The sequence below is a fragment of the Triticum aestivum genome, chromosome 3D, assembly GCF_018294505.1.
Source record: "Triticum aestivum cultivar Chinese Spring chromosome 3D, IWGSC CS RefSeq v2.1, whole genome shotgun sequence".
NCBI classification, from domain to species: Eukaryota; Viridiplantae; Streptophyta; class Magnoliopsida; order Poales; family Poaceae; genus Triticum; species Triticum aestivum.
The window spans coordinates 499,108,012-499,120,976 of NC_057802.1; the positions used below are offsets into that span (position 1 = coordinate 499,108,012).

Genomic DNA, 12,965 nt, shown 5'->3' on the forward strand with positions numbered 1-12,965 from the left:
AAATTGGAGTTGATGTGAGCACTTCCCCAGAGGCAGAGGCCTTTTCTACAAAAGGGTGGGAGCATAAAATGTAGGTGAGTCAATTGCGTGTGGCCTTCAAGTATTTCGTATTGTAACAATATTAGATCGACATCCAAACAAAGGTGCATGTACGGTTCCTAAGGGATACAATTTTTTCCTAATCATCGAGGAAGATGAAATAAGTTGATAGCGCGATCTTGTACTAACACATACTCTCTAAATATTGAAGAACTTGCATGCGGCCTTCAAGCCACAACCGCGGTATGAGTTCTGATCTCAGACTTTGGTTTGGGGGCTGCTGGCCCCTTCGCGTCGACAAGGAAACTGTGGACGACAATGGGTTTAGAATTAAAATAAAATGAAGACCCTATCGAACAAATAGAGGAAAGGGCGAAAAGGGGAAAAAGTAAAGTCTAAGCGACATATGGCACGAAAAGGAAATCCAATTTCGGTAAGACTTGATCTGAATCGTAGTTCAGATCCAAGTCGGTTCAGTGAGGGCGACCGCGAAAGTCACCGAATGGGTTCGGTCCGTCTTTTCCTGATCTTTGTTTGTCCCCCCAAAAAAGGCGTGAGAGGACGTTGCAGATGTCCGGGACGGACACGACTTCTTCTAACGCTAGAAGACCACATGAAGAAACCCGGGACCAGAGCATGTCGTGAAAGACACACACGGGGCGGGCGTGCTTCGACCGTGTCTCCGGGGCACAGTTGAATGTAGATATCATGAACGCGAGGATAAGGATACCAGGCCGAGAAACCCGGGCAAGTACTCCCCTAATGTGCCGATCGCTAGCGCATCCAGGGCCCCGACGCCCAGCTCTGCTGGAGAGGCCGTCACTGATCTGAAAAGTGCGTCTGCGGTTCGGATAGACTGATTCTGCGAACACCTAGCCCCAGGAACCAATAAAAAAACAAGTGCTAAGTTTCATTTCAGATCAGTGAATAAACCAAAAAAGAGACCTTTCTCGCTTGACGCCACACTATGCTCCGCTTCAACAAATGAGAGTTTTCGGTGGAACCGGTGAACCACGCGAGCTGGTTAGATGCGTGGGGCAGAGGGCTCGTAGTACCTGATAGCGCAGCTATGCAGTGGAAGGGAAGGAGCCTAAATCGACCCCTTCTTTCTTTTTTATTCAAAGACACAAAAGCAAGCACAGTACAAAGAGATTGGACTCTCGGATGAGACTAAGCAGCTACCGTTCCGACGCGCCCCTGACCCTATCTTGATTCAAACCGAAAACCCTCTCTAAGGTGGAGCCTAGTTGAAGCTGTCATTCAAAGAAGAAATGGGAATCCAAATCCACTTTGAGGGATATAGATGAAGTCTCGCTCAGTAAAGAGAGTTGTAGATTCGTAGAAGAGGATCAGAGTACGCGCGCTACAAAAGGCAGCTAGCCAATGAAAGTAAGTGGAAAGAATATAGTACTTTTGTACTGACCCCGGAGGGGCCCCCGGTTGTTTTGGCGCGCCCTACCCCAACGTTAGACTATTGCCTTTTTAGCCTACGCTTGCTGCTTGCAGCATGGATTCGATAGATCTATCGAATCCATGCTTCCCCCGCCCCGAAGCGTGACTATCCAGATCTCAAAGAATAACGAGCTAGGCGGCCGGCGGGCAAAGAAAGGGGGCGGGGCGTTTACTTGAAAATGACAACCACCTGTTCCAGCAGCGGGGGCCTTGCACGAAAGGAAACCTACGATTAAGTAGCAGTTGCTTTCGCTGATGGGCCCAGTGAGGGGGGCATTGTCCCTCAGTTCTTACCAACCTCAGGTGTGTACATCTAACTTATTATCTTCTTTTTTCATGCAAGCCTGACCTCAGCTGTCCATTTCTTATTCATTCAGGGCGCCCCTAGTTGACTTGGCGGTGCTCCTTTCTCAAACCAGAACAACTCTAAACGTTAGGGAAAATAAGGGAAGACCACCTGAGCGAACTGACCGAAGGGACTTTACTTATCCGAACCGAACATTAGCGGCTTAAGCTAAGCCTATCACGAGCTGCGTTGCTGCTTGATCGGCGGGGAGGAAGATCTCAAAGTATGGGGCAAAGGATCAAGCGCTTCGACTTTGCTTTGTCCCCCGGGATCCACCACAGGTTGGGTTTGAGAGCCGTGTGATGGGTGACTATCTAGCATGGTTCAGAGAGCACATGTATGTAGTCTGCGCTGGTGAATGGAAGCCCCCGCCACAAAAAAGAAGCGGCTCTTCCCATGGCTCTGTCACCATTGACTCTATTTATTATTATGGTAAATCATTGTATCAAGATGTCAATCTTAGATCTTATTTTAGTTCGATATGTCCACCTACGAAACTCTCCCCTGTCTTTCGTCACGGTAGGTCTATTATTCTACATTTTCCCAAAAGGACATTCATTCATTTCTTTCTTCCCGGGCGATCACCACGACTAAAACGAAAAAAAGACAAGAAATCAAGACCCGTGCTACAGGAAAAGGGCTAGTGGCCGACATTTGGGAAAGTCGGGCCGATCGGGTGTCTTCATTCAAGCGAGGTTACAGAGGAAGAACGAAACGAAGTGAGAGGCCAGGGGGCAGTGAAAAGAGTCGAGTCGATCGACTGGGAGAAGCAAAACGAAATCCGGATTTGGCCGAAAAAGATGCAACGTTATGGATACCATGCCCGATCACCATCGAGAAAGAAGAATTTTGATAAATCACTTCGGGTGAGCGGGGCCTTCAAGCGGCCTCAATACGCCGGGGTTGTAAATGACATACCTTTCCTTATGGGAAATGCCGCCTCCTTACTAAAAAGGAATAGAATCAAGTTATTTTTACTAAAGAAGTCCCGCTCTGACGGCCCGACGAGTCATCTACTAAAAAGGACCCTCCCCGCTGTGCGCCCCTCCTTGAATTATTCGGTCATGCAATACTTTTTTAATACTAAGAATAAAATGCATTTCGACCCCGTCCTAGTTCTCAATCATTTCGTGGCACCGGGTGTGGCTGAACCATCTATGATGGGGGGAGCGAAGGGAGGAAGCTTAGATAAGAGAATACGCTCTCGCATCGCTTTTTTTTAGAAAGCTCTACTAGCGAGAAAAAGTGTTTGGCCCGAGCCAAAAAGAGGTTGATCCACTTCATTCGCCAAGCGAATGATCTTCGCTTCGCGGGAACAACAAAAACCGCCATATTGCTCTTTCCTTTCTTCGGTGCTACCTTATTTTTTCCAAGGGATGGGGTTGGGGTGTATAATAACCCTTTTTTTGAGTATGCCCGGAAACAACTCCTAGCTCAATTTAGGATCAGATGTAGGAACCTCATGGGTAAGGATAAGGTAATGGAATTGATAGAGAAATTCATAGACCTAGGTAGGATAGGAAAATTAATAAAGGGAATAGAGATGATGATAGAGATCATACTGAGAAAGAGGATAATTCCGTACGGGTACAACTCTTATTTGAACGAAGTGCAAAAAATGCGATCTTTTTTGTCTAATAGAACAAACACTAATACCTTAATTGAGTCGGTAAAGATCAAATCTGTTTATCAAAGTGCTTCTCTGATTGCTCAAGACATCTCTTTTCAACTGAGGAACAACCAATCTCATTTCGTTCCATTTTTAGTAAAATAGTGAAGGATATTCCATTAATAATGCCAAAAGGGGTGGAGGGTATACGTATTTGTTGTTCTGGTCGATTAGGGGGTGCGGAAATAGCTAGAACTGAATGCGGAAAGTATGGAAAAACATCTTGTAATGTATTTAACCAGAAAATCAATTATGCTCCTGTGGAAGTATCTACTCGTAATGGAATTTCAGGTGTCGAAGTGCGGATCTCATATAGTCAAAATAAGAAGGGACGTGCTATATCCGAAACGTATGAAATATAGTAAATATTTTAAATGCAGATGTAGTAGGGGTCGCGAACCGGATGGTACACAACTTGGTTTTGGAAGATATGGCACCAAAAGTTGTAGAGTTGGCCGTCTTTCATATCGAGCCATTGAAGCAGCGCGTCGGGCTACAATCGGACAATTCCATCGTGCTATGAGCGGACAATTCCGAAGAAATTGTAAGATATGGGTAAGAGTTCTCGTAGATCTTCCTATTACGGGGAAACCCGCAGAAGTTCGAATGGGAAGAGGAAAAGGAAATCCGACGGGTTGGATTGCTCGTGTGTCCACGGGACAAATCCCATTTCAAATGGATGGTGTGAGTTTGTCAAATTCTCGACAAGCCGCTAGATTAGCGGCGCATAAACCATGTTCGTCAACCAAGTTTGTTCAGTGGTCGTAACATAATTGGTTAGTGGGGAAAAAGTGGGCCGGGACTCAAAAGAATTTGGCGAAGTGTTTGTTCCTGAACGAGGGAAGTGGAAAGACAAAGAGGGATAGGGAGCTCGCCTCCTTCTTTTTTGTAATCGCCGAAATTGTACGACGACCCTTCTTGTTCGAGGCATACGACCCTGAGACGTGACGGTGTCACTTTCCGGCCCGGTAAAGTGACAGTTATATAAATAAGAATAAGAAAGAGAAGCGTGATGTTGTCGTGTTGTCAGCAATCAAATTATCGTAAATAGATAGTACGGTTGTGTTGTTTCAATTTCTGTTCGTACTCTGATTGCTGTGGCTGCAGCTCGATCTTGGCAAATCTCTCAAATGGATGTCAAAAATGCTTTCCTTCATGGTGATCTTCATGAGTTTTTTCTATATGCAGCCACCTCTGGGTATTGAAGTTCCTGATGTTCATGTTTGTCGCCTTCGAAAGGCCCTCTATGGGAAAAAAGCAACCACCTCGTGCTTGGTTTGAGCGGTTCAGCTCTGTGGTTCAAGCTGCTGGCTTCTCTTCTAGTGAGCATGACCCTGCACTTTTCACTCATACATCTGACCGCGGTCGTACCTTGCTTCTTCTCTATGTTGATGATATGTTGATCACTGGAGATGATCAGAAGTACATTGCTTTTGTGAAGAAAAAGTTGAGTGAGCAATTCAAGATGTCAGATTGATTTTCTCTCAGTTATTTTCTGGGAATTGAGGTTGATCAAACTAATGATGGTTACTATCTCTCTCAGCATCGCTATACTCAGGATTTGATCTCACGCTCAGGTCTTACTGATACACACACTGCCGCTACACCCATGGAGCTCCATCTCCAATTGCGCCCTAGTGATGGTACTCCTCTTGAGGGATACCACTCGCTATCGTCATCTTGTAGGCAGCCTTGTGTACCTCACTGTGACCCGGCCTGACATTGCTCATGCAGTCCACATTGTCAGTCAGTTTGTCAGTGGTTACTTGAGGGAGATGCAAATACTTCATTCTTCCATAGTGCTGCCAATGGAAGACACATAAAATGTAATATTGCTTCTTTGGAACATGAAGGAAATGTTATACAAGATGAGAAAGAGTTGCAAGAACACATTTCTAGTTACTATAAGAGACTATTTGGTTCAGAGGACAGGGGGGACATATCTCTTGGTGGAAGCCCCTTGGTCAATAGAGCACATGCTATCAGAACTAGACAATGAAGAGTTGACTAAGCCTTTCACTATGGAGGAAATAGAGTTAGTAGTTAAAGAGATGAAAACCAATACAGCTCCTGGCCCAGATGGCTTACCAGTAATCTTTTAGAAACATTTTTGGGAGATGGTTAAAGATATGGTCAAAAGAATGCTTGATAGCCCGCATGCTGAGGAGTTGCAACTTAGAAGACTTAATTATGGGGTGGTTACTCTGATTCCTAAAACGAAAGATGCTGCAACTATCAAGCAATATCGGCCAATATGTTTATATTATGTTTGTTAACAAATTGTGACTAAAGTACTGACAAATAGGCTTGAGAGAGTTGCAGATAAGGTGGTGAGTAAGAGCCAGACGACATTTATGAAAAACGGAAATATTTTAGATGGGGTGGTTACTATCCATGAGGTGTTTCATGAGCTTAGGAGGACTAAACAAGAGGGGGTCATACTAAAGCTAGACTTTGAAAAAGCATATGACAGGGTGAATTGGGATTTTCTACAAGAGGTTTTGCTTAAAAAGGGTTTTCTTTAGTGAGAAGTGGAGAGGTTGGATTAAACAAGAGGTAGAAGGAGGTGCAGTGAGTATCAATATTAATGGAGAGGTTGGCCCATATTTTAAGAGCTACAAAGGATTTTTTCAGAGTGATCTCACCTCTTATTTTGAATTTGGTGGTGGTCACAGAAAAGGGGGTCACTCAAGTGTACGGCATTCTTTGTCCGTCCAGATCGCGGTACATGTTCGGACTGCTCTGGATTGTAGAGGAACGAATTTCAGGCTACTTTAGATGGGGTGGGCTGCACCCATTCTCGGTACGTACAAGGTGGGCACCCATTCTCGGTTAAGATGGGAAATCCTATAGGGGTAGAAATGCTACATGAAAAAAAATCCGCTCTTGCTGTATTAGGAATTGAAAGTAAGTCAACTCCTTCCTCTTAGAGCAACTTGTCGCAGCTGTGACTACTCTTTCTATTTGAATTGAATGTCAGCGAATCACTTGTTTCACTAATGTGACTAGTCTTGACTGCAGGTTTTTTCTTTCTATAGAGAAGTGACTGCACTAGAGATGCTTATTAAAGGTTTGCTTGGTGGCTTCCTTGCTTGACAGGCTTTCCTTGTTGATTGGCTTGGTCTGCTAGTTCCCGGAAATCACTTCCTCTAAGTCTTAAATAGCAGAACCTACTCTTTCTTCAAAGAATGTAGCATACCTAAGAAATGATTTCTCTAACGAGTCAAATCCGTTGTGAAATAAGGAAATGCGCGGATCGCTTCTTCTACCCTTCTCTTATTCACATTTCCTACTTACTATTGAAAGAAAAGTTGTTACTGCTGCATAGCCCCCTTTTCCTCTAATTCGAGTGAGTCAAGGCGCAGCTTCCTCATCTTTGCTTTATAGTTTGATATAATATATAATTGGATTTTGCTTTCCTTTAAGGAGCTCTAGCTATCTTGCTGATCCACCAGTTCATACTATTAATGAAAGCTCTTTCACCCTGCCCGCGGGTAATCCCTTACTGAGCCTACTCAAGCAATCTCCCATTAGCCGCTCTTTACTTTATAGTCAAGCGATTGTAAACTCCTTATTTAGGCTAGCTACTTTGCTGATTAACAAGATTATTGCATTGGAGCTGTGACAGTTATGTAAACTACTTCTCTAGCAAGTAATGAATCTGAGGTCAAAGCCAATGAGTACGCCGGATGTTGCATTTTCGCAGTGAGGGAAGGTTGGCTTGACAGGCTTCGTTCTGGATGTTGTAATCTCTTCTCATGGTCTTTGTTCGCTTTATTATCCCGTTGTGAGAATGGCTAGGACTGTGGATCCACACGCCCCCTCTAGTCAGTACTTTCCGAGTAGCGCAAGGCTTCTTCGTTGGCAAATAAACGAATTAATGAACTAATTTCCTAATATGACGTGAACGTGAACTAGCATTGATCAAGTCCATGAGCTCATAAGAAGGAGTTCTTCACGTGAGAAAGTTCACGGCTTAGCTTAATTCAATAAAAAAGAAAGTATCCAATCGACTTTAGGAGCGCCATATGTTTCTATCTGAAACGGTAAAGCGAGGCTCGCTATAAGGGTCATAGCTAGTTTAGGATTGGTAGGAAAGTAATACAAATGATTGTAATATGACAACCCCCAGGGGAGCTAGCCTTTGTGTTAGGATTAAAAAGAAGAGCCCTCTTTTCATACGACTCGGTGATTCCATTGCTCTATCCGGCCGCAAGATTCGATCGCGTACAGCACGAGCACGAGATGGGTTGGGGACTTAGAAATGAGCTATGCTCCAAGAATTGACCCCTGAACTACCTTTGCCCGCCTTTTCTTGTAGAATCCATTCCCCCTCTTTTATATATTTAGAATGCTTTTAGGGCTAGTGGAATGAGGCTCGAACCCATCAATATCGCTAAACCGGGAGAGTTGCTTGTGTTGGGTTTAAAGTTTCACTCTACCAAGGCAAGATATAATATAATATAATATAATATAATATAATATAATATAATATAATATAATATAATATGCATCCAGCTTTAGCTGAATACCGTGAGTGTTCAGCGAAGTATGCTAGCCATTGGCCTTACGTTCAGGATACTCCTTTCTGTCTTTGCGATGTTTGGTTATAAGAGAATGTTGCTCTTCAGAAAACGCGCATAGTGGCCTTCGTCGATGGGACAAACGCTCCAGTGTATGCGCTACAAGACAACTAGCATTTTGTCATGGAAGTTCGTGAAAGAATGTTCTTGTTTTTCATTGGAAAAACCAACGCCGACGTCAAGACCAGTCTCCTTTCCTTTCTCTTTTCGGGAGCAGAGCTGAAAAAGATGGACAGTAACGATCGCGTAATATCAATTTATCGGCCTCGTCATCGAAAGCGGCTTCTAGTTGCTCGGAAATTCTCAGCTATATGGGGGACTTTGATGGTGAGCAAAAAGAATTGATCAAGAAATTGGCAAACTTTTGCATGATCGATGGTAAAAGAACGAGAGTTCGTGCTATTGTTTATAAAACTTTTCACCGCCTAGCTCGAACTGAACGCGATGTAATAAAACTTATGGTTGACGCCGTAGATAATATAAAGCCAATATGAGAAGTGGTCAAAGTAGGAGTCGCAGGTACTATTTATGATGTTTCTAGGATTGTAGCCAGGGATCGTCAACAAACCTTAGCTATTTGTTGGATCCTTGGAGCAGCTTTCAAACGACGTATAAGCTACATGATAAGCTTAGAGAAATGTTCATTTGCTGAGATACTGGATGCTTACCGAAAGAGGGGAATTTCACGTAAGAGAAGGGAGAATCTTCATGGACTGGCTTCCACCAATCAGAGTTTCGCGCATTTCAGATGGTGGTAAAGTGATACCACATAAGGAACTCTTCCTCATTCAGTCATACTCAACAAAAGTAAGAAATGTTTGACCCGGATCCTTTTTTCATCTTCATATAGAAAGAAAATCGGCCTTCCTCATACTCCCCCTTCATTCATAGAGTTGGAGGAATCCACAAGAGGCCTGCCCGTTCATAATTGCATAAAAGAACCATTCTTTTTATGAAAACTCTTGTTCCAACCTCACCTCAGGTCGAATGAATACGAAAGGGGGATCAATCAAACCAATAAGCCATGATTGAAGAAGTAGTGGGCCTTCCGCCTTATTTCGTTTGACTCGTGGAGCTGAGAAATCTACTTCAAAGAGAGGGGAAGAGTGCTAGTCCGAAAGAACAAGCAAGGGATGTGCGCATGGGAGCGAAATCCGTTGCGCCCATGCGCATACGTTTTCTTGCTGGGTAATTTCTCAGAAAGTTTTTGTGTTGTTGATTCCTATTCCTAGGTGTTGTGCTTTTTCCCCTATGCCGCCTATTGGTACTAGTGGAGTAGGATTGGCCTGTAATACAGAACCTATAGGTGGTGTAACCTTTCGCTCAATACTCAAATCTATAATTGAAGCATCTGAGGCTGCATCAATCGAGGATGCACGACATAAGGAATTGTTAGATCTCCAAACTAAACTTCGCCTTCACCAAGCTTGGGTTTTCACTGGTCCTAACGAACGGTTGGCAAGCGATCCCCTATTCTGTATCCCAAAGATCAGACGGCCCAGAGCCGGAGCGATCATTCAAGCAAGTTACTCAGCTTGAGTTTTTCAGTCAATCAATAGATTGTGCAGTTTCTTAGTCTTTTGGTCCATGTCTTCATGAGTTATAGAAAGGGTTTCTTTCTTTTACAAGATCATGGAAGCTTCAGAAACCATCCGAGATCTTCTGGAAACAAGAAATGTTGCATCAAAGGGTTCAGTGGTCATATCATAGTGAAATCGAGTTTCTTTATTTAGTCGATATCAAATTCCCAACTTAGAAATTCGAAAGGACTAAGATTCTACTTCTTCCTCAAATACTGGGAATGTGGATTCAAGTATGATATCACTATTCCACAGATCTCAAGAAAACGAATTGAACAAGTTTGATGGCTGGAAGAAGATAGGAAATATTCAAACATGTATTGCATTTCATCGATCTCACCCTTTGTTCAGTGCCGCATAAGTACTGACTTGTTGAACAGATACCGATACCGGTCATGAAGGCTTCGCCCTTCTCAAGTCAAGTGCAGAAGCGAAATCCGTTGAGCAAGAAGCCAGTGATCCCACAACATCGAAGTGATACATATGACATATTGGAAATTAGGCTTAGTTAGTAGCTGTGAATATAGTAATGCACTTATTTATTGATAAATATGTTCTTTCAAGTAGAGCATACTCGGTAGAAAGGAGGTGGCGGAGCTGGGAAGAGGATTATACTTTATCGATTACTTGGACTTAGAGACCAATTATAGAAAGAAGATAGTAGCTGAGTGAGTTTTATGGATCTAGTTTATGAGCAGCTTAACTAGAAAAGCAAGCAGAAGGAATAGAAGAATGAAATGCAGAAATAGGGGAAGGGCGGGTAGCATTTTCAAATGCCAGTTTGAGTGAGACAGTTTCTGTCTGGCCCCCCACTTTTAGGCTGTTCTTCCATTCTACCTTTGTCTTGCTCTAAGGTACCTGACTTCCTTCCTTTGTTCTTCCATTCTATGTTGTATGATTCTGATCATCAATTCTTATCGATCCCATTTTAAGGACAAATCCTGATGTTGGTAAAATATACGTTGAGGGAGTCCTGGATTAGGGGGTCCTCGGACAGCCGGACTATATACTTTAGCCGGACTGTTGGACTATGAAGATACAAGATCGAAGACTTCGTCCCGTGTCCGGATGGGATTCTCCTTGCCGTGGAAGGCAAGCTTGGCAATACGGATATGTAGATCTCCTCCCTTGTAACCGACTCTGTGTAACCCTAGCCCCCTCCGGTGTCTATATAAACCGGAGGGTTTAGTCCGTAGGACAACAACAATCATACCATAGGCTAGCTTCTAGGGTTTAGCCTCTACGATCTCGTGGTAGATCAACTCTTGTAATAGTCATATCATCAAGATCAATCAAGCAGGAAGTAGGGTATTACCTCCATCGAGAGGGCCCGAACCTGGGTAAACATCATGTCCCCCGCCTCCTGTTACCATCCGCCTTAGACGCATAGTTCGGGACCCCCTACCCGAGATCCGCCGGTTTTGACACCGACATTGGTGCTTTCATTGAGAGTTCCACTGTGCCGTCATCATAAGGCTGGATGGCTCGTTTCGTTGTCAAGGACGACATCACCTCTGGGGGAGCCCTGCTGTAGGCCAAGCTCACCGACTAGGCGGCTTCGTCATGACCGCCCATTCGGCCGCTGCGCCGACGATGACTTCTCGGGTCATCAAAAACAGTCTCCACGTCGGCTCGGAATTCGCCGAGCAGATGGATCCAATGGAGCTCTCTTCTTTGAACGAGCTGTTGGATCGCATCGCTGCCTTGGGAGTCGCTACGGACTATGATCGGATCGGGCTTACACCAGACCAAAGGGAGATTAACTCTCCACCGATCACCCATCAGATAGCGGTGGTAGAGGAGCAACGCAGCGATTCTTCCTCTATGTTGAGGACAAGCTATGTCCGGATTCCCGAGCTCTCTAAGCCGGATACACGTCTACGGGAGGACATGGCCCAAGCTCTGAACCTAGAATCAGACAGCGGGCCGGACCTATTGGGCAACAAACCGGAGCACGAACTTTCAAGATCGGACACTCCGCCGCTCCTGGGTCTCAGATCGGGTCAAGGTTCGGACCTAAATCTACCCACCCACCCAGATATAAGTGATCTTTCCCACATTAGAGAAGATCCCCAAGAAACAGTACATCACTATTGGGCCAGATTCCTCCTTGTAACGAGCAAGGTCAAGGACTGTCGCGAGGAAGACGCAATTTCATTCTTTTGCAAAAATTGCACGGACAAGGGAATCCTCAACGCCATAAGTCGTCGTGACATAGCACACTTCGCTGACTTGGCGGCCATAGTACAGAAGTACTGTGCGATGGAAAGCGCCTGGAAAACCCAAACAGAATTTTGGGATCCTCCGGCTCTCACTAAACCCCCCGGTCCGAATTAAAAGGGTGTACTCCCATAAATCACCCGATCCAATTACAAAGAAACAAAAGCCCACTACAGGGCGTGGAACCGTATTGGAGGGATGGCTCAACGGGCCATGCAAAATTCACAGTACAGCGGATACCATACCAACACACAGCCTTAGAGCATGTTGGGTACTCCGGCAGGTGGCCAAGAGCGGTGAGGATATCCTCATCAACAATACCGCAGAGCACCATCCCGTGGAGAACAACAATACATTATTGACAGTCTTCGAGACCTTCGCCTCAAATTATAGGCGTAAGCGAGCACTCCGCAGCCTTGCCGAAGTCTGCCACGTAGCAACAATAAATCCATGGAGCGACACGGCTATCACCTTCAATGCCAGTGACGAACCTAAATTCCGAACAGCCCACGCACCAGCCGCCTTGATCCTTAGTCCAATTGTGGACGGCTTCCGGCTTACTAAAGTGCTCATGGACGGCGGCAGCGGATTAAACCTCATCTATGAGGAGACTCTTCAAAAAATGGAAATAGACAGAAACCGCATTGAGCAAAGCAGCACGACCTTCAGAGGAATCATCCCTAGTCGGGACGCATGATGCGCTGGGAAAATCACACTAGATGTGGTATTCGGCACGCCGGAGAATTATAGGTCCGAAGAAATCACATTCCAAGTGGCCCCGTTCAGCAGCGGATACCACGCTCTTCTAGGGCGGGAGGCATTCACGATCTTCCAAGCCATACCCCATTATGGGTACATGAAGCTCAAAATGCCCGGGCCCAATGGAATCATCACTCTAGCTAGTGATCCGGACATATCACTCTGCGCCGAAAATAAAACAGCCACACTGGCCCTCGAGGTGTTATCCGAAGCCCTCGCGGCCAAGGAATTAACTGCGTTGCGCTCCACAGTGGACAGGGACGACGTGATACTCGATAAAAGATCCAAGTCCACCTCTTTTAAACCAGCGGATGAAA

The 12,965-nt window shown here is 44.9% G+C and overlaps 2 pseudogenes; both read left to right on the forward strand.

The window, feature by feature from the left end:
- Positions 1-396: 396 nt before the first annotated feature.
- On the forward strand, positions 397-3,883 carry LOC123075082 (ribosomal protein S3, mitochondrial-like; annotated as a pseudogene).
- A 4,407-nt stretch (positions 3,884-8,290) lies between these two features.
- LOC123075084 (ribosomal protein S7, mitochondrial-like) lies at positions 8,291-9,128 on the forward strand (annotated as a pseudogene).
- The last annotated feature ends 3,837 nt before the right edge of the window (positions 9,129-12,965 follow it).